The following is a 26202-nucleotide window of genomic DNA, read 5'->3' as shown; positions in this document are numbered from 1 at the left end:
AGGACGACTGCAGACAGGGTTATGCAGAAGCTCTATGGCCACCATGACCACACCCGAGTAAAGACACCTTCCCCCCGCCGTGTCCCCAGCCCCTTGCTCCACTGTCACTGTCTCCACTGGGGATTCCTACTCCATAAGCCACTCCCATCTCTACAGCGCATGACCACAATGCCTAGTGATTTCTCTTCTCCTAATCTCCCTTGTTAAATATCAACATGCCAGACCTGTTCCAGGCCTCCCTGAGATACCCTGTGTTCACTGAGTGGGGACTCAGACCTGTCCTGGGGTCACTGCTGGGACTGTTGCCTGCAGTCCATATTCTGATTCATGCTGCAGGTGTCTTCATGGAGGCCTTTGTCTGATTAGCCTTCGACAGCTGAGGTGCTTATTTGTATAAGCTTGTGCTTATTTGATATTCATGTCATGAAATTCTCCTGAAAATTCATAAGGAGTGAAATCACAGAATCAGTTTGAGCTTTAAAAGACAATCCTGAGATGTTTAGGTACATGAATCAAAGATACAAACAGGACATGGGAGGTGACTCTGGAGTAGTTATTAATCAAAATTAGGCATATATAGTGAAGCAAAGAAGAGGTATTATAGGAGAAACAAATATTGCTAAATATGAGAGATGTTGAGTTGGAAACACAAGATATTGAGTGTATGCTGAATTTTGCAGAGGGAGAGAGTTAAGGATTAGTGACTTTTGGAATTGACTAATAGGAATATGGTAGATGAAGTAGAAAACAGGGGAGTTTTCATGCTGGGGACTTTCAGTTGAATTCAACATGATCTGGGATTTATACTATATGAGATATTTAAGAGTTTGAACAAGAGTTCCATTTTGCCGATGTGGAAATCAAATGTAGAAAGTCTGCTTTGCAATTTCACATATTTGTTTCTTCAACAAAAGCCACTTTATGGTATAGAATGTCTGGCAAAGACTGCCATGTTGAAATGAAGAGATTTTGTAGACAAAGGTCTTGTCCACTCCACGTATCACGACTGTCTCTCATACAGCAGGAATGTGCTTGACCTGACTGTACTTGCAGGTTTCTATCAGTGTGCTGATGTTTTACTCAGGAAGGATTTCAAAGAACTAAAATGTTTCTGCCCATAAAATTACAAATGGTTTTAGACACGATCAAGATAGCAGTGTTCCTCTTTGAAACTGGATTTGTCACTGTGGGAAGTATTTCCATCTTTGTGAATTACATGTTCATTTTCTTAGTCAGTTCTGAGAAGAAATCAGCTCACCTTATTCTCATGCACTTCTCTTTGAATGCTAAAGAGCACAGCAGTCTTTGGTTTGAGAAACTTTCAAGATGATATAGACTGTAAAACTGTTGGTTACCAGCAGAGGATTGCCGGCTACCAGTCTCCCCACGGTGGTCCAGGCCATCATCATCAGTCCCAGAGCCTCCGTGTGGAGGAGGCTGCAGCCTAGGTGTGCCTGGCACATTTTTCCCTGTTTGCTCTTCTTTGGATACTCAATGCCTTCATAGGCATGAACTTACCATTTTACATCAAACGTATCATCAGCATGAACACATCAGAAACTAGCAAAAGTGAGAACTACTGTTATTTTCTGCTTGAAATCTGAATAATCAGATGGATTTTCCTCTCTCTCATGGTCCTTTGAGATGCTGTGCTCCAGGGTGTCTTGGGCGGGGCCAGTGACTACATGTTCTTCCTCCTCCACAAGCACCACCAGCATGTCCTCTACCTGCAGACCTCCAAGCTGCTCTACAGAACTCCCCATGAGATGAAGGCTGCTCAAAGTGCTCTCCTTCTGATGCTCTGTTTCCTCTTCTTCTATTGGACAGACCATTTTGTCTTTTATTCTACTGTTTCCTTAGGGAATGATTCAATAACAGTAACTGTTCAAGATTTTCTCTCCCTTGGCCTTGCAATCATCAGCCCATTTGTGCTGAATCACAGACATGGATGTCTACTTGAATGCTGCTCAGTAAGACATGGCAAAATGTCTTTTTTCTCTCTAGTAAGAAAATTGGAAGATTTTAAGTTTTGCTAAGCTTTGTATTTAAAAAGTTCAAGCAAGACTAAATTAAAATATGAGCAAATATTCTCCAATAGCAAACTGGTGACCAGCAGCCCTTACTTGAAGCAGAGGCCACCAGAAGCTGGGGGGCCAGGCTGTCCTCCTCTTTCCATCCTGACACTTCAGGAAATGGTGGCGACTGTGGGTACCAGGCTCTCACCACCAGGCTTCCAGGAGTAAGGACAGTGAAACTGTTTGGCAAAAACCTGTCAAAATTACTAAAGCACCCACCTTCGACTCAGGAATTCCATTTCTAGGACCAAGTTCTTCAATACACATTCTCTTTCAAGAATTAAAGTATAAAAAGTATCACATCTTACTTTTTAAAAAAACCTTAGTATCCAGCAAGAGGTCCTATTTAATTAATTATTTGTAAATATCCACAAGAATCTATCCAGGGAAGCAGGCCAAGAGAGGAGGAGGCAGGCCCAGAGAGGGGAGGCAGTCCCGGGATACCAGGCCCAGACAAGCCCAAACCCAGCCAGCAGTCTGGCACCCCTGCGGCCACTGACCATCTGTCCACACGCGGAGGAGCCTCTGACCACTAGCAGGAATTACACCTCGCCTGGAGGCCACCATCCCTAGAGGGGCAGCATCCTTTTAGGGTCACTGTATCATCAATTTCCTTCAAGGTATCAGGCTATTGAATACTATGAGGTTTGAACAGCACTGTGTAGTTTTATTGTAGAATTTTTTTATTAATGGTAATATTCCAATTATTCCTGTGATACCAACTATTATTCTGACATTTCTTTTATTTTATTAATATTTTTCTCATCCTCTTTATTTTCCTCTTATCTGTCTCCTTGGAGACTCTCTCTCCCTTTTCACATGCTAACAACCAATTTCTTTTATTTCCACTTCCACTACTCCTATGACATAGCACCTCTATAGACACACTTCTTATCTCATTAACGTTGTATACTACACCCCTCCCCATCCTCTTTGTCCACCTTTAGAAATTGTGACCCTTATTCCACACCTATTGGCTAAGCGGTAGATAATAAACTCATAATCTCTGTTTATTAAGACAATTTGGTTAATATCTTAATAGGGACTCTTTGAGTTAAGGATGCATATTGTTTGTATTGTGTGCTGCTAATATTGATCTCTCACTTCAAGGTGAGGTATTGGAAAACTGTAGGGACACTATAAGTCTATAGGGGGGAAACTGCAATACCTCAGATTTCCACTCCTAGAAGGGAAGAAACATGAACAATATGAGAAAACAAGGGAAGAATGTGTCCCAAACAAACCTAGATACTATATCAATAAAATCCAATGACAGCATGGTAGAAGAAATGTCAGAAAAGGGGTTCAGAATGTACAGAATTAAAATGATCAGAGAAGCAAATGATGAGATAAGAAAGCAAATGCAGTCATTGAATGATCACACCAATCAACAGTTAAAATAGAAAATGCAGGAAGCAAAAGATCATTTCAATAAAGAGATAGATATTATGAAAAAAAAAAAACAGAAATTCTTGAAATGAAGGAAACAATAAGCCAAATTAAAAACTTCATAGAAAGTATCACGAATAGGCTAGAACACCTGGAAGACAGAACCTCAGATATTGAAGACAAAATATTAAATCTTGAAAACAAAGTTGAGCAAACAGAGAATATGGTAAGAAATCATGAACGGAAACTCCCAAAATTATGGGATATTATGAAAAGACCAAATTTAAGATTTATTGGGATTGAGGAAGGCACAGAGAAACAAACCAAATGAAAGAACAATCTATTGAATAAAATAATATCAGAAGATTTTCCAAATCTGAAGAATGAAATGGAGAATCAAATACAAGACGCTTATAGGACATGAAATGTACCAAATTACAACAGACCCACACCAAAGCACATTATAAAGAAAATACCTAGCATACAAAATAAAGATAGAATTTTATAGGCTGAGAGAGAAAAACATCAACTTACATTCAGGGGGGAACCAATATAGATATCAACAGATTTCAAAACCCAGAGCATAAAAGGTATAAGGACCTAGAACAGCATTTTTCAAACTCTGAAAGAAAATGGATGCCAACCAAGAATCTTATACCCAGCAAAACTTAGCTTCAGATTTGATGATGAAATAAAAGAATTTACAAATACAAAGCTAACACTACAGAACATTCTCAGCAAAATATTGTATGAGGAAGAAATTTAAAGACAATACCATGTAAGTGAACAAAGGGAGGAACTACCCTAAAGGAATAGCCAAATAAAGGAGAAACCAAGTCAAGTTAAAAACCAAATATAAGTCAAAATGACCAGAAATACAAATAATATCTCAATAATAAACCTGAATGTTAATGACCTGAACTCATCAATGAAAAGACATAGACTGGCAGACTGGATTAAAAAGAAAGACCCAACAATATGCTGCCTTCAAGAGATTCGTCTCATAGAAAAAGATACCCACAGACTAAAGGTGAAAGGGTGGGAAAAACATACCATGAATATGGAAACAGCATAATAGTTGGAGTATCCATCCTCATATCAGATAAAGCAAACTTCAAGCCAAAGTTACTCAGAAGGAATAAAGAAGGATATTTCATACTGCTTATGGGAAGCATAAATAAGCAAGACATAACAATCATAAATATCTATGTCCCAAACAGTGGCTCATCCATGTATGGCAAACAAATCCTTCTCTATACCAGGAAACAAATAGACCACAACACAATAATATTAGATGACTTTAACACACCTCTCTCACCATTGGACAGATCTTCCAAACAAAAATTGAACAAAGAAACCATAGGTGTCAATAACAGAATTGATGATTTAGACTTAACAGACATATATATATATATATAATATTCCACCCATATATGAGCAAATGCACTTTCTTCTCAGCAGCACAAGAATTCTTCTCTAAAATAGACCATATGTTATGCCACAAAGTTAATCTTAGCAAATACAAAAAGATAGAGATAATACCTTGTATTCTATCAGATCATAATGGAATGAAATTAAAAATCAATGAGAAAAAAAAAGAAAAAGTACTCCAACACCTGGAGATTAAATAATACACTGTTAAATGATGCATAAATAACAAAAGACATCAGGGGGGAAATAAACAAATTCTTAGAGGTCAATGAGAACAAAGATCCAACATATCAAAATCTCTGTGACACTATGAAAGCAGTACTAAGAGGAAAATTCATTGCATGGATCATATTCAATACAAATCTACACCACGTTGACCTAGAATCTGACTTCCTTAACAAGACCCTTAAAGTAAAAGAAGTTAAATCAAGAATCAATAAATGCAATGGACTCAAACTCAAAAGTGTCTTTTCAGCAAAAGAAATAATCAATAATATGAAGAGGGAGTGTAAAGAGTGGGAGAAAATCTTTACCACATGCTTCTCACATAAAGCATTAATCTCTAGGATATATAAATAACTCAAAAAGCTTAACACCAAAAAACCAAATAACCCAATCAATACATGGGCTAAGGAACTGAACAGACACTTCACAGAAGTTGAAATACAATTGACCAACAAATATATAAAAAAATGTTCAACGTCTTTAGCAATTTGGGGAATGCAAACAAAAACCACTCTAAGATTTTATTTCATTCCACTGTGAATTACAATTATAAATACAAACAATAATAAGTGTGGGCATGAATGTTGGGAAAAATGTATACTCATACATTGTTGGTGGGACTGCAAATTGATGCAACCACTATGGAAAGCAGTGTGGAGATTTCTCAGAAAACTTGGAATAGAACTATCATTTGACCCAACTATCCACTCCTCAGTTTACACCCAAAGGACTTAAAATCAGCATAATGTAGTGACATGTCCATATCAACGTTTAAGGAAGCTCAATTCACCAGTTAAACAATGGAACCAAACTGGGTGCCCTTCAACCTATAAATGGATAAAGAAAATGTGCTGTATATACACAATAGAATATTACTGAGCCATAACGAAGAATGGTATTGAGTATCAGTTTTGAAATGGATAGGTCTGGAGACTATCTGGCTAAATGAAATAAAGTCAGATCCAAAATGTCAAAGGTTACATATTTTCTCTGATATATGGACGTCTGTCCAAAATGAGAAAGAAAAGAGAGAGGGTGAGAGAGAGACAGAGAGAGAGAGGAGGTCTTCCATGACAATAGAAGAAAGAATTGTGGACTGGATGAAGGGGACTGAGGGTGAAGGAGGATGAAATGGATCAGGGCAGAAGTGAAGAATAGATTTGTCTTATGTGCTATGAAAAGACCTCATAGTGAATCTCACCATCATGTGTATCCAGAAGACACTCACTGTGGGAATGCTTGTTCTTTTTAATTGAGTGCTACATAGAATAATTATCATTTCTATTGTTTTTCATTTTTTATTGTAGGGTGATAACATACTGGAGGTATAAATGGTGCAATGTTCATACTGCACATAACAGAATTCCATAAATTTTGTTCCCCTGTGCTTTCCCATTTCTTTTCTTTGTTTTCCTCCTGATCTGCTGACTCTAACCTTTTGTTCTGCTTTCTCTTATTATTTCAAAGTCACAAATATAAATATATATATATATATATATATATATATATATATATATATGATTCATTATGGAATTTTCATAATGGGCATAGCAAGATGTGGTTGATTTTCTCCCTCCCTCTCTCTCATTCCTCTATTCTCTTGGTTACCCTACTCTTTCCATAAGATCCATTTTCTATTTTTCCTCCTTATCTCTCCCCCCTTCCTCTCTCCTCTCTCTCTCCCTCTCTCTCTCTCTCTCTGTCTCTCTCTCTCTCTCTCTCTGTCTCTGTCTCTCTCTCTCTCTCTCTCTCTCTCTCTCTCTCTCTCTTTCTCTCTCTCCCCCTCCCTCTCTTCCTCTCTCTCTCTTTTCCCTATGATAGAAAATGTTTGACCTTCAGTTTCTGAGTCTGGCTTATATCCCCAGGCTTGATGCTTTCAGCTCCATCCATGCACCAGGAAATGACAAAGTTTTATTTTTTATGGCAGAGCAATGCTCACTTGGGCATGTATTTCACATTTTCTTGATACTTTCATGTGTTCTTGGACACTTATGCTGGTTCCATCATTTGACTATTGTGAATTAGCACCTCTAAAAACACTGATTTGCATGTATCTCTATATTAAGGTGATTTTAATTGTTTTGAACAATACCCAGGATTGGGGTAGCTGGGTCATGTTTGTTCCATTCTTCGTCTTTCAAGGAATCTCCACACTGCTTTCCAGAGTGGTTGTACTAATTTGCAGTCCCACCAACAATGTATAAGTGCACTTCCCCACATCCTCACCAGCAATTATTATGCTTTGTATTCCTGATGTTGTGTGCTCTTAAGAGAGATAAAATTATAGTGTAGTGTGATTATTTCCCTAAATGTGAAGGATGTTGACCATTTTCACATAAATTTCTTACCATTTTTATTTCTTCTTTGAAAAATGTTTGTTCAGATCTCTTATCCATTTGCTGACTGGATTAAAATATTTTATTTTGGGATTGTTAAGTCTTTCATTTATTTGGTGGTAGTTTTATTGAAGGTGGAGTTGACTTTTTTCTGTGCATCCTGTTGTACACATTATTGATATTAATATTGTGCTACAAGTGTGTGTAGCAAACATTTTCTCCCATATCATAGCCTGCCTTTCCACACTTTTACCTTTTAGTTTGCTGTGCAAAATTTCTCATTTGATGCCACACCAATTACAGATTCTTGGTTTTCTTTGCTTCTTTGTATTTTTTTTTCTTTTTTGTACCAGGGATTCTACCCCAGAGTGCTCAACCACTGAGTCTCACCACAGAGCTTTTTACTTTATATTTTGTGTCAGGGTCTAAGTTGCTTAGAGTCTCACAGAATGGCTGGTGCTGGCTTTGAATATGGGCTCCTTCTGCCTTAGCCTCTGCATTCACTGGACTTAGCAGGTTGCACACATGCCTGACTTGGTATTTTCCTGAGCTTTAGGAGACTTATTAAGGAGGTTGGTGCCTGGGTCAGTATTTTGAATGTTCTGCTGTGTCTCTGATAGAGTTGCAGTACTTAGCTGTCATTTTTAGGTTTCTGGTAACTTTCAAGTTGACATTTTCTCATGGTGAGGAACAGGTATCCAGCTTCTGCCTTCTACATATGGGTATTCAGTGTGCCCAGCACCCTCTAGTTAAAACACTGCCTTTCCTCCAACATACAATTTTGGCACCTTTGTCAGAGCTCAGATGACTGTACCTGTGTGAACTTGTCTCATTTTCTTCTATTCAATTCTTTTGATCTTTGTTCATTTTGTACGTCAATACCATGCTGTTTTGTTACTATTGCTGTGTAGGATAAGTTGAGTTCAGGATCGTCTGGCTATTCTGGGCCTTTTCCTCTTCCATGTGCATCTTTGGACTATGTTCCCTAGTACTGTGAAAAATGCCTTTGCTCTTTTATAGTCATGGCATTAAACCGGCAAGTCACTTTTTGTCTTATTGGCCAAAGTACCTTCATTATAGGTGTTCAGGAGCATTGTCAAATTTACCCTTCCATGAACATTGGTTGACCCTGTACTTATCCCTATATGTGTTTCTCTCCTATCTTTTTGGAAAAAAGATTCACCATTAAGCCCATGAGAGAACTCCACCTAAATATTCACATAAGAATGTTTTCAGCTATGGGATGAAAAATCTACATGATTCACTGTGGTATAATCATACACATCCATGGGACACTTAGGTCCAGTTCATTCCCCTGTCTTTTGCTATCCCATCCCTTTTCCCTTCCCTTCTTCCCATTTGTCTCCTCCATGGATCATTTTTCTACTCATTTTTTATCCCTTCACCTGATTGTGGATTATCTTACACAACATGCTAATTTTAAAAACACTCTAAGTAAATAGCAGAACGTTCAGAAGAGGAGAAGGTGAAAGGGAGGTCCTGGGGACTCAATTACAACATATTACGGTCCATGCTGTTATGATTATGTCTCAATGAATCCTATTGTCATATATATCCAAAAACAGCCAGTAGAACTACAGTCCTAAAGTCACTAAAAAACAGAATAGTAACAGGTAAAATAATTAGGTTATGTTATAAAAACAAACCTCTACATGTGTTTCCATAGTTGTGCCTCTTTAACTTTTCTACGATACTTATCAAGGCAGAGATCTTTGAAAACAACTGCTTCTACCTAGGAAAATTATGAAGAAGAAATTTACCCACCCCTAGAGGATGCAGACACTAGTGGCACCATCCAGGTCTTGGAAAATGTGAGCATGGATATTCACACTGCCTCCATTTGGCTCTCCTGTCTGTCCTGTATGAAGGACAGATTTAACTTGGAGAATGACAGTGGAGATCACATGATTTTCCAGGTGGGGACAGCAATTGAGTGCATTGTGCCAGAGATTAAATTAATTTTTTTTCACAACAAAATCCCCTGTTAACTGTAAATGAGTTTTTCTCCATCCTTGTGCATAAGACAGAGTGAAGGCAGTTAGCTTATAACTGGAAAACACAGCAACTTCACTGACTGCACAGTCCTGGAGGTACATTCCTCTAGAAGTCAAGGTCGTTTCATTTGCAGGGATCCAAGTGCTGTTTTCTTCCACAACTTCCTTCACTGCTCTTTTCTGTACATGATATTATGCTGCCTGGATCTAATGAGAGAGAAACCAGGCCAGGGAAGAGAATAGGAGGAAGAGTCAGGGAAGAGCCCTGTCTGGGACTTGGTCTGACAGCTCTCCTGACATCCCAGGTTGGTGAAAGAAGCCCTTGTGACATTCTCTAAATCATGCTGTGTGCCAGGGGCTCTCACAGCTCCTTTGAGACTTGAGAACCCAAGTCACCAGAACTGGGCACACTGACCAGGGCAGCTCAGCTGGGGTCCTGGATGTGGGCAGGTCTGCATCATCTTGTGGGCGCTTCAACCTCTCCCTGTGACTGTGCTGCTTGTCTTGGGCACTAACTTGCTTTTTTCATGTGGGCAGAGATAAGGATGACACCTGTCCACTGCGTGTAATCAAATTGTACACACATGGTCAGTTGTACATACAGAATAATTGTGTGTCTTTTCTACACTCTTTGCCTCTCACAAGGAGGGCTCACAGATTCTTTCCAATTAGCTGTGGTGAAAACGAACCACAAAAACTTACTACCATTAACTTTGTAAAGACAGAACCCGGATTTAGGAACCTTTTATCACTGTGACCAATTTAAATGACAAGAGCAGGTTAGAGTCAGAAAGTGTTGTGTCTTAATTCATGTTTTTAAATTTCTACATATTTCCTTATTTTTGTGTCACTGAGAATTGAATCCAGAGTGATTCCTTCACTGAGTCGGCTCACCAGTCCTGTTCTTCCTTTCCTTGTGTTGGCTTCCACTGAGTTGCTAGGATTCCGTGAGCTGTTAGTCCTCCTGCTTCAGGCTCCCGAGATGCTGCATTGCATGTGCACCTGTCTGGGAATGTATTTCCCATGACTGTGCACAGACTTATAATTTATATGGGTCAATCCGCATGTTGAGAGCAGGGTGGTATCTGTGCTGCTAACTGTCTCAAGGACAAACAGGACTGCTGGGCCCCTGTGCTTACCAAGGTTGTTAAGAGATATTTGTCCGAGGAATGTGCAGTTGCCTGGAGACCTTATCCGTCAAGGACGAGAGCAGGGCCTAGCCCCGACTCAGCTCCTGAATAGTTCACCTGTTCCCTCCCCCCTTCTTCCTCTAGGACCGTCCAGTTCTGGCCGGACCCAATGAAAATCAAATAGATTGACCGGACCCAACCAGGGGAGGTTTAGCTGTTCGAATGTTAGCCAATTAGAAGAACACTGTAAAACTGCTTGCTTTTCCTTATAAAAACCCTGCTGACGAGGGCTCGGGGCCTCTCTCCTAGCGTCGTTGATTAAGGACGCAGAGGACCGAGTTCGAACTCGCTAATAAATGACTCTTTGCTGCTTGCATTGATCGTGGTCTCTGGTGGTCCTTGTGGGGTCTCAAGCCTTTGGGCACAACAACTGTGCACAGACTTATAATTTATATGGGTCAATCCACTGAATGTACCATCACAAGCCATATAGGAAAAGATAGTATTTATTAAGACATATAAAGAATATACTAAAGAAAAACCATCCCGGGTAGCATACCAACTCAGCACCGGAGAGACATCACGGGCATTTTGCAGCATACATAACCAAAGAAAGCAGTCTTGTCACCTTTGAGTTCTTCTCATCTTTTAAACACACCAGAGTAAACATATAAAGTTATTGTCTGGAGCCACTGGGCTCAGTGCCATCGGTACATTTGGTCTCCAGATCTGGATCTGGCCAGGAACCAGGCCTTGAGAGCAGAAACCAAATGTCTTTAAGTTTTGTTTTTTTTTTTTTTTTTTTAATGTTCTCAGAACAGAGAGCTTCTTTGTCCTTGAACAGGAGCACTGCCAGACCACTGAGTTTCTCCTGCAAGTTGTTTACTCCTTGCCGTGATTTCAGTTTTTGAAAGCACTCTTAAACAAGACTCCATTTTTCTCTACAGTCCCAAAATGACCCATGGGTCATTTTGACCCATGGCTTCAGAGTTGTACCCATGGTCTGCTGATTCCTAGGCAGAAGTGCCAGGGAGGCAGAGACGAACAGCAGGGAAGGAGACACAGAAGACCAGAAGGAACCACGGTCAGATACAGTCCCACAGTTGCTCCCCCGGGCCCTACTTCTAGGTGCCCCACACCACCTGCCTGTGGTTACCAGCAGTAGGACCTTGTCATCTATCAAGTGGACTAATGCACTGAGGGGATCAGAGCTCATGGTCCAATCCCGATCCAATCATGTCTTCACAGTCACAGCTCTGAACACTCCTGCGGTGCCCGACATGAGCTCGGATTACACACCAGAGCTTTCCAACTCTGGCCCTGAACCTCATGCCTATCTCTCAATGCAACACTCAGTTCATCTCCAAGGTCCCCATGTCTTAACCATGACATCATTGCTCAAAATCCAACATCTGTGGCAGTGAAGGCAAACTCCAGCTTGTGAGCCCATGTAAAAATCAAAACAAGCTACGTGCCTCCTATACACAATGGCACTAAGTGAACTTTCCAATTCCAAAAGGAAAAAAAAGGGACATAGAAAGAAGGGTCAATCCCAAGACAAGATCAAAACTTTAAGGACAAACATCAAGTCCTTTTGCCCCATGTCAGACATCCAGATCACCTGGGGTGAGAATATTTACAACGTCTAACAAGCACAAGAGGCACAAAGGAATTGTGGATTGGAAGGAAACTTTTCCATTCACAGTTTCAGATGCTGAACAAGCAGGACAGAATGTTCTGGAGAGTCATCACATTGAATGTATTTGCATGGTGGCTATTACATACGTTGAGATCTCACAACATTTCTCACATTAATTTGCTGATTTTCTGTCCTTCTTCCTGTCAGTTAGTTATGTGACCACTGCTAGTGAGTTCTATCTCTGGAACCACATGTGACCCAGTGGACAAGATAAAAGGGACCTTGGTCACCTTCAACTTTAATCCATTTCAGAAGAGATTGGGCATGTTCACAGTGGTCTTTCCATGATGAATTTTTCAGTCCATTTCAAATAATTACATTTCAACTTCTCATAATGGGCTGTATAATGAGTGATAGTGTTTCAGTGATTACTTTCTTTTTCTAATTAGTTATATGACAGCTTTCTTTTCAGTGGTGTTTATTTAATTGACACTAATTTGCACATATTTATGGGTTGCTATGAGCTGTTTCTGTGAACATATGTATTTAATAATATTCAAAGGAAGGGACACACACACACACACACAAACTCAAGTATATCTTTTCTTAACTTTTTTTGTGGTTTGTTCTATTTAGTTATTGAGATAATCATGCTGAGATAAATCAATACCAAAACCCAAAAGTCAAATGTTTTGTCTGATGAATATGTTTTTTCTCCTAAAACTCAGAAACTCTCCTCCTCTAGCTCTCTGAAATATACACTGTTTCCATTATCAGTTGATGCTGCTGAATCTCAGTGCACCAGAACTCCTTGCTCCTATACACTGTGACTGCACTATTTATCCACTTTTCCTGGACCTCCCTACCCAGTCTTCTGGTGCTCACCACCTGCTCTCCACCTCTGTAAGATCAGAGTTTCTTATTCCACCTGTGAGGAAGAACTTGTGTGCTTGCCTCTCTGTGCTGTTTTAACTGCAGTGAACATAGGATTGCAGGTGTCTCCTGGACATGCTGACTCCATGCCCTTCAGATTTAAACTGAAGGTGGGATGACTGGATCATATGTTAGCCGTATTGTTAATGTATTTTAGATTCTCCCACAGATTTTATAATGTCGGTACTTATTTGTCTTCCCAAATACAGTGTGTGAAAGTTCTTTCTGCCACATCCCCTCCAGAACTTCCTTTTTCTTTTTAACAGTGGCCTTTCCAGTGGCATTGAGGCTTGTTTTGCAATACACTGGTAATTACTGTGTTTGACTATTTTATGTTGTCTTCTGAGAAATGTATCCCTAGCCTTATTCATCTTATTAAATAAGGGTCTTTGTTCTTGTTCTGGAATTTGTGTGTTTTGTTATTGGATTTTGTTTTGCATGTTTCTTTACATTTCTTGGAATCCAATACAAGATATTGTCTGTACTGACAAACAGTCTCCTACCAACAGCTCCTGCTATTGAGTGTTTTAGTTTCTTTTGTATGTAAGGAAAATAAACACTCTATGTGATGAAAAAAAATCCCAAATACTTTCAACAACTAGGTAGTTAGTCTCACACTCTGGTTTATTCTTTACTTTTCCTGATGAGAGTATTTTTAGTTCAATATAATCCTCTTTGTACTTTTTTGTGTTTCATGTCATTTTAATGACTTGTCCAAAATCCTTGAATTTTACAGTCTCCTAAGTCTTTCCCCTTGTTTCCCTCTACTACTTTGGTTGATTCAGGTCTTGCATTTAAGAGTTTAATCCATTGTAATATGCTTTGTAGTTTATAAGAGACAAGAATCTACAGACATTCTTCTGCAATGGATGTGCAGTTTTCCTGGGACCACTTCATTGAGAACACCCTCCCTTCTCTAATGAACTTTCAGAGTACATTTATTAGATCACCGTAGTTGCATGAGCTATTTCTAGGCTCCTGATTCTTCTCAAATACTACACGTTTTTGTGTCTGTTTTATGCCAATAGCATGCAGAATAAATTCCTACAGCTCTGTAGTATATTTTGAGTTCTGGCGTAGTGTAATGCCTCCTACTTCATTCTTTCGCTTAAGATAGATTGCACTATGCATTTAATTGTGTGAGGAATATCCATATACTTCTCATAGTGGAAAAAGAACCTTGATCACAGTAACAGGGCAAATATATATCTAAAGTGACAATTCCATATCCAAAACTGCTTTTTCTTCTCATCCTTCCTAACACTTATTATTTCTTCTCTCCTGGCTAAGAACCAATCTATCAGGTGTGAGTTGTGTCTTCTGCATTTGATCTGCAGTTTCCTGATGGTTAGGGATGGTGAGCACCTGTTCACATACTTTTTGAACATTTACATGTCTTCTTTGGAAAATATTTTTCAAGTTCCTTGCCCTTTTATAAATTGCTTAGTTTTTGGTTTTTGCCTATCTTCCTATGTGAGTGTCTTAAATAATTTGGACAGTAAAACTATACTAGTCATAGGGCTTTCAAATGTTGTTCTCTTCCCATTCCTGTTTTCCAATGTGTTGAGTGTCTGCTTTGTGTGCAGAATGGATTTAGTTTGACCTAGTGCCACTGCATAGTTTCTTTTATATTTTTTCTGATTGGAAGTCATATTCAAAAACTCACTGAACAAAGTCAAGGAGTTTTCCCCTGTATTGCATTCTAAAATTTCAGTTATATATCTAAATCTCTGCTCAACTTTGAATACAGTTTCCTGTACAGTTTTAAATTAGGGCCCAATATCATACTCTGCCTGTGGGAATCTAGTGTTACCAATATCATTAACTGAACAAATTCAGAGGATACCTCAGCATTCTAGATAAACTCTGTTTTGTCTTGCCATGAATTCAACATCAAATTGGGAAATGCCAGCAATGAACTAGAATCTTTAAACACAAAGAGGACCATCAGATCTAAAAGTCACATGTGCCATATGGTGGCACTGATTCACTAAGGGACAGTGGTTATATTTACCCTAATGGAAAATAATCAGAACTGTGAGATCCAGAGAGATCATTGGCATTGATCAATTGATTATCGTGTCTTTAGAAATGAATTATATGGGAGTTGTGTACAGTTCTTTCTGTATCTGTAGAAGTACTGAAACACCAAGTATTGTGAGTGGCAATTTGACTTGAATCTCCAGAAGAGGTTCCAAGTTCCCATCCTTTAATCCCTTTCTGGAGCCAGGATGCATACGCAGAGCTCCCTGTGTGGTGGAAATGCAGCCCCTCATGAGGACCCTGCTCTCCTGCCAGAGCACACTGACCTCTTCCTCCTGCTCTTCCCCAGACAGACCTACATGCACTTAGCAGAAAGACTGGTCATGGGAACGAGGGAACCACCAGACATTTCAGTCATTCACTGTCACTGGTCATGAACTGACAATATTTGTTGGAGACCCAAAATGTTTCTGCATCCACCAATAAGTGGAGTGATTCACTAGGTTAAAGATCAGTGACTCTGTCTAGTCTCAAAATTTCTTGCCCAAAATCCACTATCTATTAGAAATTTCGATGACTTTTACTTGATGTATTCTTCTTGTTGCTTTCAAAATATATTTTGTTTTAATTTTTAGCAACTACAGGTCTGTGTGTAAATGCTGCTGTGTCAATTTCATACAATAAGGTTTTTGGGTTTCTTTATGTAGAGCTTTATCTCACAAAAATTAGTAGAATATTTAGCCATCTCTACTATGAATATTGTGTAATATTTCTAAGGCAAAACTGCTGCAGATTTATCTCACTGTTTACATTTTACTGCTTTTAAAAGTAACCTATATATCTTTGAGAAATCAAAGAAACCTGTGTGCTACAGTCACGGTAATGTGTTTCAATTGCCGGTGTTTCCCATTCCTCTCCTCTCTCCCACTCCACATGTGTGCAACAATATTTATCTTGTGCATAATGCTTTTCAATTATTTTCTAATCATGATTTCAGATGCACTTTTATTTTCTCAATTCCCACATTTTAGAGTGAAGAAGAGTTATATTTATGTAGGGAAAATAAAATCCAAATGTGAAAAATCATTTCCAACAGTCATGAGCCATCTTCTCACTCATCTGGACACTTGTGTGTTGTTAATGCTCAGTCACATAATCCTCACGATTCCTCCTTTACATGTCATTCATTCCTACTGGCACTGTGGGATTTGCACTCCTTGCCCTCGAGTCCAATTGTGATCACCTGTTGGGGGATGGCTCTCTTTCTCTTGTTCTCTATGCTACATTTTAGGAAACAGCTCCACAGAAAAATGTGGAAGGAAGAAAATAGTACACACTTTATCTTCAAGGACACCACTATTATATCAAGTGGAAAAACCTAATTTTGGAGTATGACATAATAACATTGATATGGTACTTTAAACCCATGTTAATATACTAAAAAGGAAACCACAAAGGAAAGGTCTTCACCATTTCTTACTAGAGATTTCAAATTATCAAACTTAAACAGAGTCATGGGAAAGATACAGAGGACAATGTGGCTATGGAGGGAGGGGCCTCGGCCTCCACTCTGACGTATTGGAGGAAATATTATCAATGCATCAACACCATCAATAGTATTTTAAATAACTTAATCAATTACATTTTTGCCATATCGGTGTATTCTATGTGAACATAGGTTTTGGTTCTATTTACGAAAAATGAAAATAAAGCTCATTTAATTACAAATCATAGTATGATGTAAAGAAGGTGAACAATGCCAAGCAGCGTATAGACTCTAACCAGTGTACGCTTGAAACAAGTCTCAAAATGTAATCAAAACCAGTTTCTCAGTTATTGGAGAAAAATTCTTTCAAAATGTGAGTTAGAAATCAGAAAATACAGAAATAAAACTAAATTATTTTATCATATCTCCATATTTCCATCAAATAAGACAACTTCATCTTAAGTCTCTTTATTCTTGTAGATTTTATAATGTAGATGACATGCAATTTGTATAGTATTTCATTCTATTTTTAAGTATATTTTCTATTAATCATGAATAAACACACTTTACAAATCAATACATATCAACAGATGTTGAGGTTTATGAGACAAAAAAGTGCAAATACAAACATGGACATGAGAGAGATAGAGGAAGCACACATAACCAGCTTCCTATGACATCTGTCATCACACTCTCATAAGCTTGTGGTATGGAAATATGCCTCTAGGAGACTCAACTACCCTTACTTCATTTTTCCATCACATACAGCAAAAAAAAAAAAAAAAAAAAAAAAAAAAAAACTAAGAATGGCTTTAAACTTACTCACTGAAAAGATCAATGAACTAGGACTTTTCTAAATCAATGTCTTTCTCTCAATGAGCAGGCCAACGTTTAGTCAGGTGTCCATCCCTGTGAATCAGCACAAATGGACTCAGGATTGCATAGCCAAGGTCCACAAACTCTAAAGCACTTACTTCTATGAAATGCTTCTCTAAGGAGAAAGTTACATATAGAGTCATAAAACAATCTGTCCAATAGAAGAAGAGAAAACAGAGCATCAGTAGGAGAACACTTTGAGCAGCCTTCACCTCAGCGGGAGTTCTGTAGAGGAGCTTGGAGGTCTGCAGGTAGAGGACATGCTGGTGGTGCTTGTGGAGGAGGAACGCCATGTAGCCACTGGCCCAGCCCATGACACCCTGGAACACAGCATCTCGAAGGACCATAAGAACAATAAAAAGCCATCTAATAATCCAGTTTTGTGATTGAAAATAGCAGTAGTTATAATTTCTAATAATTTGTGATGTGTTAAAGCTATTGATATTTTTGATGTAAAATGGTAAGTTCATGCTTATCAAGGAATTGAGAATCCAGAAGAAGAGCAACAAGGGAAGGATGCTCCATGCAGACCTTGGCTGCAGCCTCCTCCACCTGGAGGCTCTGGGGCTGATGGTGATGGCCTGGACCACCGTGAGGAGACTGGTGGTGCAGATGGACAGACCCCGGGCCACCCTACTGAGGTAAATCACAGTCTTACAGGCTATATCATCTATGAAGCCCCTCAACCCAAAACTGGATATTGTCCTTGACATTCCTACTGTAAGAAGAGATAAAATATTTGTAAAAGCCAAATGGATGAGAATAAGGTGTGCAGATTTCATGGTGCTTCTAAACAAGCACATATAGCTCATAAGAATAAAGATGTTCCCCACGACACCAAGTCCTGTTAGAAACACAAACATTATTCCCTTGACAAGATACAAAACCATTTCTTAGTGATAGGCAGAAAAACTTGTTTGTACCAAACACCTTTTAGAAGAAAGAAAGAATGATGGTGATATTTTATATAAAGAAATATTTTATAACAGAAATTTCTAGAATATCAAAATAATCAGAATATATGCAGTGGTAAAGAATGTGTTCAAATATTTATTTCATGTTCTTTAGCCATTTAAGGATGAATCTATCTACTTTCAATGCTATCTGAAGGACTATTATTCAAAAATCTAAATTTGTGTCCCAGAAATTTTCAGGCTCCATGCATATAATATCAAGCTGCTTGACCAAATCCATAATATCCCTTCCATGGTAATCCTCAGCATGGACACATTAAGCCTGCACTCCCCCAATCAGATTGCTCCCTATCTTTTTTATTTCATTCTATGTATGCTCATTTTTGAATTACAAAAGTCCAGGATCATGCTTGGCCTCTCTTCTTCTTGACAACACATGCAGAGCCATTCGTAAAATCCAATTGCTTCAATGTCTTAACAAATGTAATTTCAGCCATAGTTCAAATTCCTGCTTTGTTCAGTGTTCCTTTCTCTCATTTTGGTCAGCACAACTGGAGGTTTGCTTTTTGTTCAGAGTTTTCCATCTTTGATTACGAGAGCTTCCCTTCTCTGTTCTCCTACACAACAATGTGACTCTGGTTTCACTGCTTAGGGATACTCAGAGAGTCCCTGTAGTCCTCAATGTGACATTGAACTCAACCTTTACAGATGGAATCCAACAGGAAAAACCAAATCAGTCAAAGGCGTGCAGAATTCAGTCTCTACCCTGAGAAAATCAGATATAGACAGGACACAGCAGGTGAGGGAGGCCAGAGAGCCATGGAATGCTGCTCTGACAGGGTCTTCAGCAGAGGGCTGAGTTCCCACTGATGACCTCAGGGTCTCCAAGTAAGCATGGGTCAGTTCTGCATGGGGTGGTGTTTTCAAGGGGGCAGGGCAGGAGGAATGACCTCCTGCTGTGGTCTGTACCTAGAGGAAGGCAGTGTATGATTTAAGACTCCCGAGTAAATTCTCCTTGTAGAAAACTACATTTGGAGCCACTTGTCATGAATGAAATAACTCAGTAGGGTCTTGAAAGTATTTCACAGCCCTTGAGAACCTTGTGGGAAATAATAACTTCAGCCAAATCTGCAGCCTGCTCCAGTTGTCTATTTTCTCACCTGCACCACTACTGGGCTGCTGTGAAGTTTAAACACTGCAGCTCATTTCCATGCAGTCCTGGACAGGTTCCTACTTTTTAGTCTCAAATATCACCTAAGAACTTATGTCAAATGTGCCCATTTTTTTCCAAAACAAATGATGTTGAAAGAAACCTAGGATTTGCATGTATCAGTGTATGTGGAATGCAATTCCTCACTTCCCCACAGCTCCTGCTGCTTATTAAAAATTACTTTAAATTCCTCTGCTCAATGTCCCTGGGAACTTGAAGGACAGGAATACAGGTTGTTCTCAGGTTTGGTACCATGTAGCCCTTGAATTCAGGAAGAATCATGATTACCTTTCCACCTCTGTTTCCTGCACTAACAATTGGGGAGAATAAAACTGTACAATGCCTTAAAATAAACAGCACAAAATTCTAATGTCTACTGGGTAATGCCTTATTATACAAGTTTTAATGATCCAGGCACAGCAGTTTCAACTAGGAAGTGAAGGATTATAAGGACTGGATTCAGGAACATCATGGCCCTGAGGACTTGGCCAACATTTCCGTGTTTCTTGACCATTTCTAGTTTTTCTCATATTTTTATCCCATTCGAACTGCCCAAACTACACAGTTCTGAATAAAATTTGTGAGGCACTTCTGAGACATATAACTTCCTTCTCTTTCACTCTGACAAAATAAAATGAACAATTTCAGAGAAGAGACTGGTGTAATCCCAGATCGATTTTGGAATTAAATAGTAAATGGTTCTAAAAAGAAGGTCTTGCATTCAGAGAGATGTATCATCCCCCACCTGGAGATAGCAGCCATTGGCTAGGAAGGTACATGCATCCTTCCAGGGTAATTCGTTCTAGATTCATATGAGATTGGTGGTCCCTCCTGCATGATACTGAACTAATCTTAAAGAAGTTTCTCTGGAATTTTAATACAAGCAAAATGACAACAACCTGGAATTCACAAAGAGGAACTTTGATTTTAAATCCTAATTGCTCTTAGTAGACACTCCAACAAACTTGCATAAAAAGAATGAATTTGACTTATCATTATATTGTAATGTTATGTGTGAGAACAGTTTATAAATGATGCAAAAAGAATGACTTCTCATTAAACACACTGCATTAGGGACCTAAAACATATTGCTAGAGAAAAATTGCATCTTGGAATCCCAATAATAAAACAAAAACCATATGCAGAAATCTCATGTGAGCCATGAATGCTCACAGTCTTCGCAGGAGAGCATGGAGACTGGAGACACTGAGCTTTTCTAAAAGCAGACAAAGCATCTAACTTTCCTTCCTCAGGACCCACCACTGAGCTCTCTGAAGAATCCTGACCCTGACACAGGGTCAAAGCTGCTCTGCCTTAGCTGAGGGACATCTGCTGTAATGACCCTTCATCTTCCTGGCCCTGGTGCATACCTGTAGATACCAGAAGAGGAAAGTTCCTGAGGCTCAGTCCCTCTCAGCAACCCCCTTGCTCAATCATAGAATGATATCTGTGCTACTGAGGAAATGGCACCTGGCATCCAGAGTCAATCCACCACTCAAGTCCACTCACCCTGGTGTGCTGCAGACAAGCTCTGAGTTGGTTATTTGAACAAGATGCCACTTTCTGGGTCGTATTTGTACCCTCTGGCTTTGTGGAGCTCCTGCCTCCCATGAGCCACCACCAGGACTCCAGGTGTCACAGTTGACACCTGTCAGAGAGAAGCAAAGCCCTGCAGAACCTCAGTCCCTGAAGGAAAACTTTCCTCTCCCTCCAAAATTACTGCATTTGTTGGGGTCATAAGTCATGCCAGGCTTAATTGGGGCTTAATTATTTTAATAGATGTTTGTGCAGAGAGAAAATTATCAATCAGTCATGTTCCTGTATCTGAGTTCCCATGTCTTGGCCTTCCCTTCCCCTTCACAGAGGCCCACAGCTGAACCAGAATGGGGCCAGCTTCTGTGACACAGAGGGTCACCTCCCCTCACATTAAAGGGCTTCCTAATGCACAGGAATGTGGCATGTGATGACCAGCAATGGAGACTCTGCTCTCAGAGCAAGCCCCTACCAGCACCTGGGCAGGACAGGAGTCACTTTTCTCCACCTGTGCACATTGGCAGGTCAAGGACATTGCCATAGGATTCTTTATAACTCATATATTAAACAAGTTAGACACAATGGCTAGATGCACCCACATTCTCCCCTTCAAAATACCTCAAATACCTGCCACCATGGAAATGCGAATCTGAAGTACAGGGGATTTCATCTCACCACAGTTAGAATGTCTTTAATCAAAAATACAAATAGTAGTAGATTTGTCAAAGATGTGAAAAAACAGGCACTTTCATACATTTTTGGTGGGATTCAAAATTAGGACAACCATCCAGTGAAGCAGGGTGAACCTTGCTTAAAAATCTAAAAATGGAACCAAGACCCGACCCATCTACCTGCTTCCTTGGTATTTATTCAAAAAAGTAAAAGAAGTGTACTATAATGATTCAAGTGCATCAATGTTCATAGCAGCACAATGCACAATGGCCAAGTTATGGAACCATGCCAGACTTCCACCAGCAGATGAATGGATCAAGGAAATGTGGTGTATGGACACAATGGAGTTCTACTCAGCCATGAAGAAGAGTGAAAGTATCCCATTGTCTGGGAGATGAGTGGAACTGCAGAACATCAGGGTATAAGAAATAACCACACTCAGAAAGTGAGGGGTTGAATATTGCCTTTCATTTGGGGAAACTGGAGGAAAATTAGGGGGAATGGGCTAGTCAGATCCAACAAAAGTAGAAAACATATCCACGGAGTAGAGGAAGGAGTAGGGAAGTGAGAAAGATGGGACAAGGACGAACCATGGAAAGAACTCGAGGTACTTACACCATGTGCTCATGTGAGAGTACCAGAGTGGATTTCAGGTTTGTGTGTATCTATGCAGCACCAACTGAACAAATAGACAGAAGGAAGAGGAGCAGAGGAGGGGAGGGAACAGGGGAGGCAGGAGAGCATGGAGAGAGGAGCAGTGGGCCTGCAGGGAGCACAGGACACTGCATGCAAGTGTGGTCAGGCAGATGAGCCCATGTTGGTGTAACTACAAGGAACCAATGAGAGCTTTTGTGAACCTGCTTTCTCATTAGGAATCATTTTACCAAACACTTCTTTTCAATATTTGGTCCCTAAAACAGGATTGTTTCTCTCTACCTGCTACTGTTACTGCAGGAAATTGTACAGATTCTCTTCCACTTGATCTCTATTAACACTCCATCTTTTGCTGGGTCTACACAGAATTCTGCAATGACAGGCTCTTGTGGAAGTGTCCTCCAGTGCCTGTCCTCAACAGGAGCAGTGACTCCAATTTCCTTACAGATTGGCAGACCTGCCAGCGGAGCTTCTCATAACATGGCTCCTTTGAAAAGGGCAATCCTGGCCAGTTAATGCTTGGACTGGCTCCCTCCTCTGTCCTCGGTTTAGAAAATGATGTTGGATTCTCTGTGAGGATTGAGAGAGAGGATTCGAAGGACTCAAAGTGCCAGCTTCTTAGATATTTCAACAACACAGTTCATCTCTCTTACTTCATTTAATGTATGCAAAAATCTAACATTTATGTAATGTTTCCCTACATGTGATGTTGTACAGTCCACAGACACACGCATAGATGAATGTATGTAAGTGTGCACACGTGTTGTAATATCTATCATTCATGCAGAAAACATCGAAAAAAATTTTTGCAGCTTTTTGAAATACACCCTAGTTTACCACTGTCTGTTCTCACCCTGCAGCTCATAGCCCACCAGGTCTCCTGCTCCCATGTAACTGGTATGTAGTCTCATTTACCCACTTTCCCATCCTCCACTCCCCCTAAACCTCTGGTGTTCCAAATTCTACTCGGGACTTCTATGGGATCATAGAAGTTTTAAATTCTACCCAGGAGTGTGATTATGCAGAACTTTCCTAAGCCTGTCTTACTTCACCTAATAAAGTATCTGCATTTCCATGCACATTGTTGCCAGTGCCAGGGCTGAATGCATATTTATGGCTGAATCATATTTCTTCACAAATCTTACCAAGTATTTTCCCCCGATTTTTTGCTGCTGCAGTGAAGTTGCACACAGTGCTGGGATTTGTTGTCGCCTCTTCATACACACACACAACGTAACAATATAACTTGGCCCATGTAACTGCCCAGCACTCTCCCTCCCCCCTCTTTCCGCCTCCTGGTCTCTCTCCTCTACTGATCTCCCTATGATTTTCATGAGATCTATCCCCACTTTCCTTTTCTTTTTCCTCTCTAGGTTCTGCATAATACAGAAAACATAAAATTCTTACCTTCTGAGTTTGACTCATTTTGTTTAATATTATGATCCCAGATCTCATCCATTCTCCTGTAAATGATTAAATTTCATTTTTCTTTATGGCCAAATAAAACCCTGTTATGTATACATACCGCATTTTCTTTATCTATTCATCCCCTGATAGACACCTAGACAAGTTCAATCATTTGGTTACTGTGAGTCATGTTCTATAAACATGGACATGCATGTATCACTGCAGTATGATGATTTTAACTCCTCAGGATAAATACCTAGGAGTGGTTCAGCTGGTCATGCAGTGGCTCCATGTCTAGATTTTGGAGAACCTTCACTGATTTCCATAGTGGATGAACTAAGGAGACATTGCACAAACAGTCTCAAATGCTCCTCTTTCTCCACATGCTCTCCAGCCTTTATGTTGGTATTCTTCATGACTGCCATTCTGACTGATGGAGATGCAATCTCAGTGTGGTTTGGTTTGCATTTCCCTGATTGCTAATTATGTACAGTACTTTTTCCATTTATTTATTAACCATTTTTACTTCTTTTGAGAAGTGTCTGTGTAATTCATTTGCCCATTTAGTAATTGGGTTATTTGATAATTCCTGTGAAGTTTTTTTTTTTTTTTTGGGGGTGCTGGGGATCGAACCCAGGGCCTTGTGCTTACAAGGCAAGCACTCTACCAACTGAGATATCTCCCCAGCCCCCCTGTGAAGTTTTTTGAGATCTTTATATATTCCAGATATTCATCTTCTCTCAGAAGAGTAGATAGCAAGATCCTCTCTCACTCTATAGGTTCTCTCTTCACAGTCCCAATTCTTTTCTATGCTGTGCAGAAAGTTTTTAAGTTGATGCCTCCCATTTATTAAACCTTGGCATTCTTCTCTGAGCTTTAGTGATCCTACTGAGTAAGCTGCTGCCTGTGCCTACATGCTGGAGTGTTGACCCTACGTTTTCTTTGGAGTTGCAGAGATTCTGGCCTAATCCCAGGTCTTGGGCACATTTTGAGTTGCTGTGTGTCCAGGATGAGATAAGGGCCACTGAATGCTTTCCAGGCATGCAATGATGGCCACTGCAGTTGGTTCCACTCCTTGGTTATTTCTGCTGAAATGATTGTAGGATTGCACAGCCTCCTCAGTAAGCTGATGTAAGGCCATTGGCTTGATGCCCACCAGTGGGATTACTGGACCTGTGGTAGTCCTACTGTGAATGTTTTGTGCAACCCCAGAGTGTTTTTGTAACAGTTGTATTTATTTTCAATCTCACCCACACTGTGTAAGGGGTCTTTATTCCCCACACCTCAAGCAAGTCCGCTTTTCCTTTGTCTTTTTTAGGACACCGATTCTAACTGGGGTGAACTGCTATCACAATCTAGATTCGATTTGCATCACCCTGGTGATTAGTGACATTGAGGAATCATGAGAAACATGTGCATAAGTCTGGTGTCTGTCTTTAAATCAGGGCATTTGTTTATCTCTTGGTGTATCATTTTGCTTTGCTTTTATGATTGAGTTGTAGTTTATTTTCCCTTTTAATTTTGTCTTTCATTTTTCTTTTGTTTGATTGTATGTTTTTGTTCTGCAGTGTTTGGTATAGAAACCAGGGATTTACAAATGCTAGGAAATCTCTCCATCAGCAAGGTACAATAGCAGTGCTGGTTGTAAATTTTTTACTTTTATCAATATTGTGTTTCTTAGCTTTTCATGGGTCACATTCTTTGCAAATGTTTTCAAACATTCTATAGGTTGTCTGTTCACCTTGTTCAACAATTCATGACCGTGCTGATGTCCTAGGCCCTTCCTGTTTACATTTACCAGTTTTATGGTTGTGGGTCTTACTTCATTTGGAATTGGTTTCATCTGGTGAGAGGCAGGGATCTAAATTCACTATTCTTCAGTGACTCTGCAGTTTTTTCAACACAGCTCTATTGAAAAGGCTGTGTTTCCCTGGGGCCTCTTCTGACCAGCTCTGTTGAGGACCAGGTGGCTGCAGACATGTGGGTGATTCAGGCTCCTGTGCTGTCCATCACTGCGTGAATCTTATGCTAACACCATCATGTCATGATGACCTCTGTTTTGTAGTAAGTACACTTTGGTTCTCTGACATGATAGTGCTGCCCATTTGTTCTTTTTGCTGAAGATTGTTTCCTTAATAGTTTTAATTCTTTTTTTTAAATTTCATTTATTTTGATTCATTGTACACAAACGGGTTACAACTGTTGTTCCTCTGGTTGTACACAATGTAGGGTTGCACCATTTGCATAACCATACATGTACATAGGTTAATGATGTTTATCTCATTCTATTATGA

At 39.7% G+C, this 26202-nt stretch overlaps 2 pseudogenes; one reads left to right on the top strand and one right to left on the bottom strand.

Annotated features, from left to right (window-relative positions):
• Positions 1-1129: 1129 nt before the first annotated feature.
• On the top strand, positions 1130-2320 carry LOC124989413 (vomeronasal type-1 receptor 3-like; annotated as a pseudogene).
• A 15164-nt stretch (positions 2321-17484) lies between these two features.
• On the bottom strand, positions 17485-18441 carry LOC124989412 (putative vomeronasal receptor-like protein 4; annotated as a pseudogene).
• Between the last annotated feature and the right edge of the window lie 7761 nt (positions 18442-26202).

This window comes from Sciurus carolinensis, chromosome 7, assembly GCF_902686445.1.
Source record: "Sciurus carolinensis chromosome 7, mSciCar1.2, whole genome shotgun sequence".
NCBI classification, from domain to species: domain Eukaryota; kingdom Metazoa; phylum Chordata; class Mammalia; order Rodentia; family Sciuridae; genus Sciurus; species Sciurus carolinensis.
This window is presented reverse-complemented; position numbering and strand designations above follow the sequence as displayed.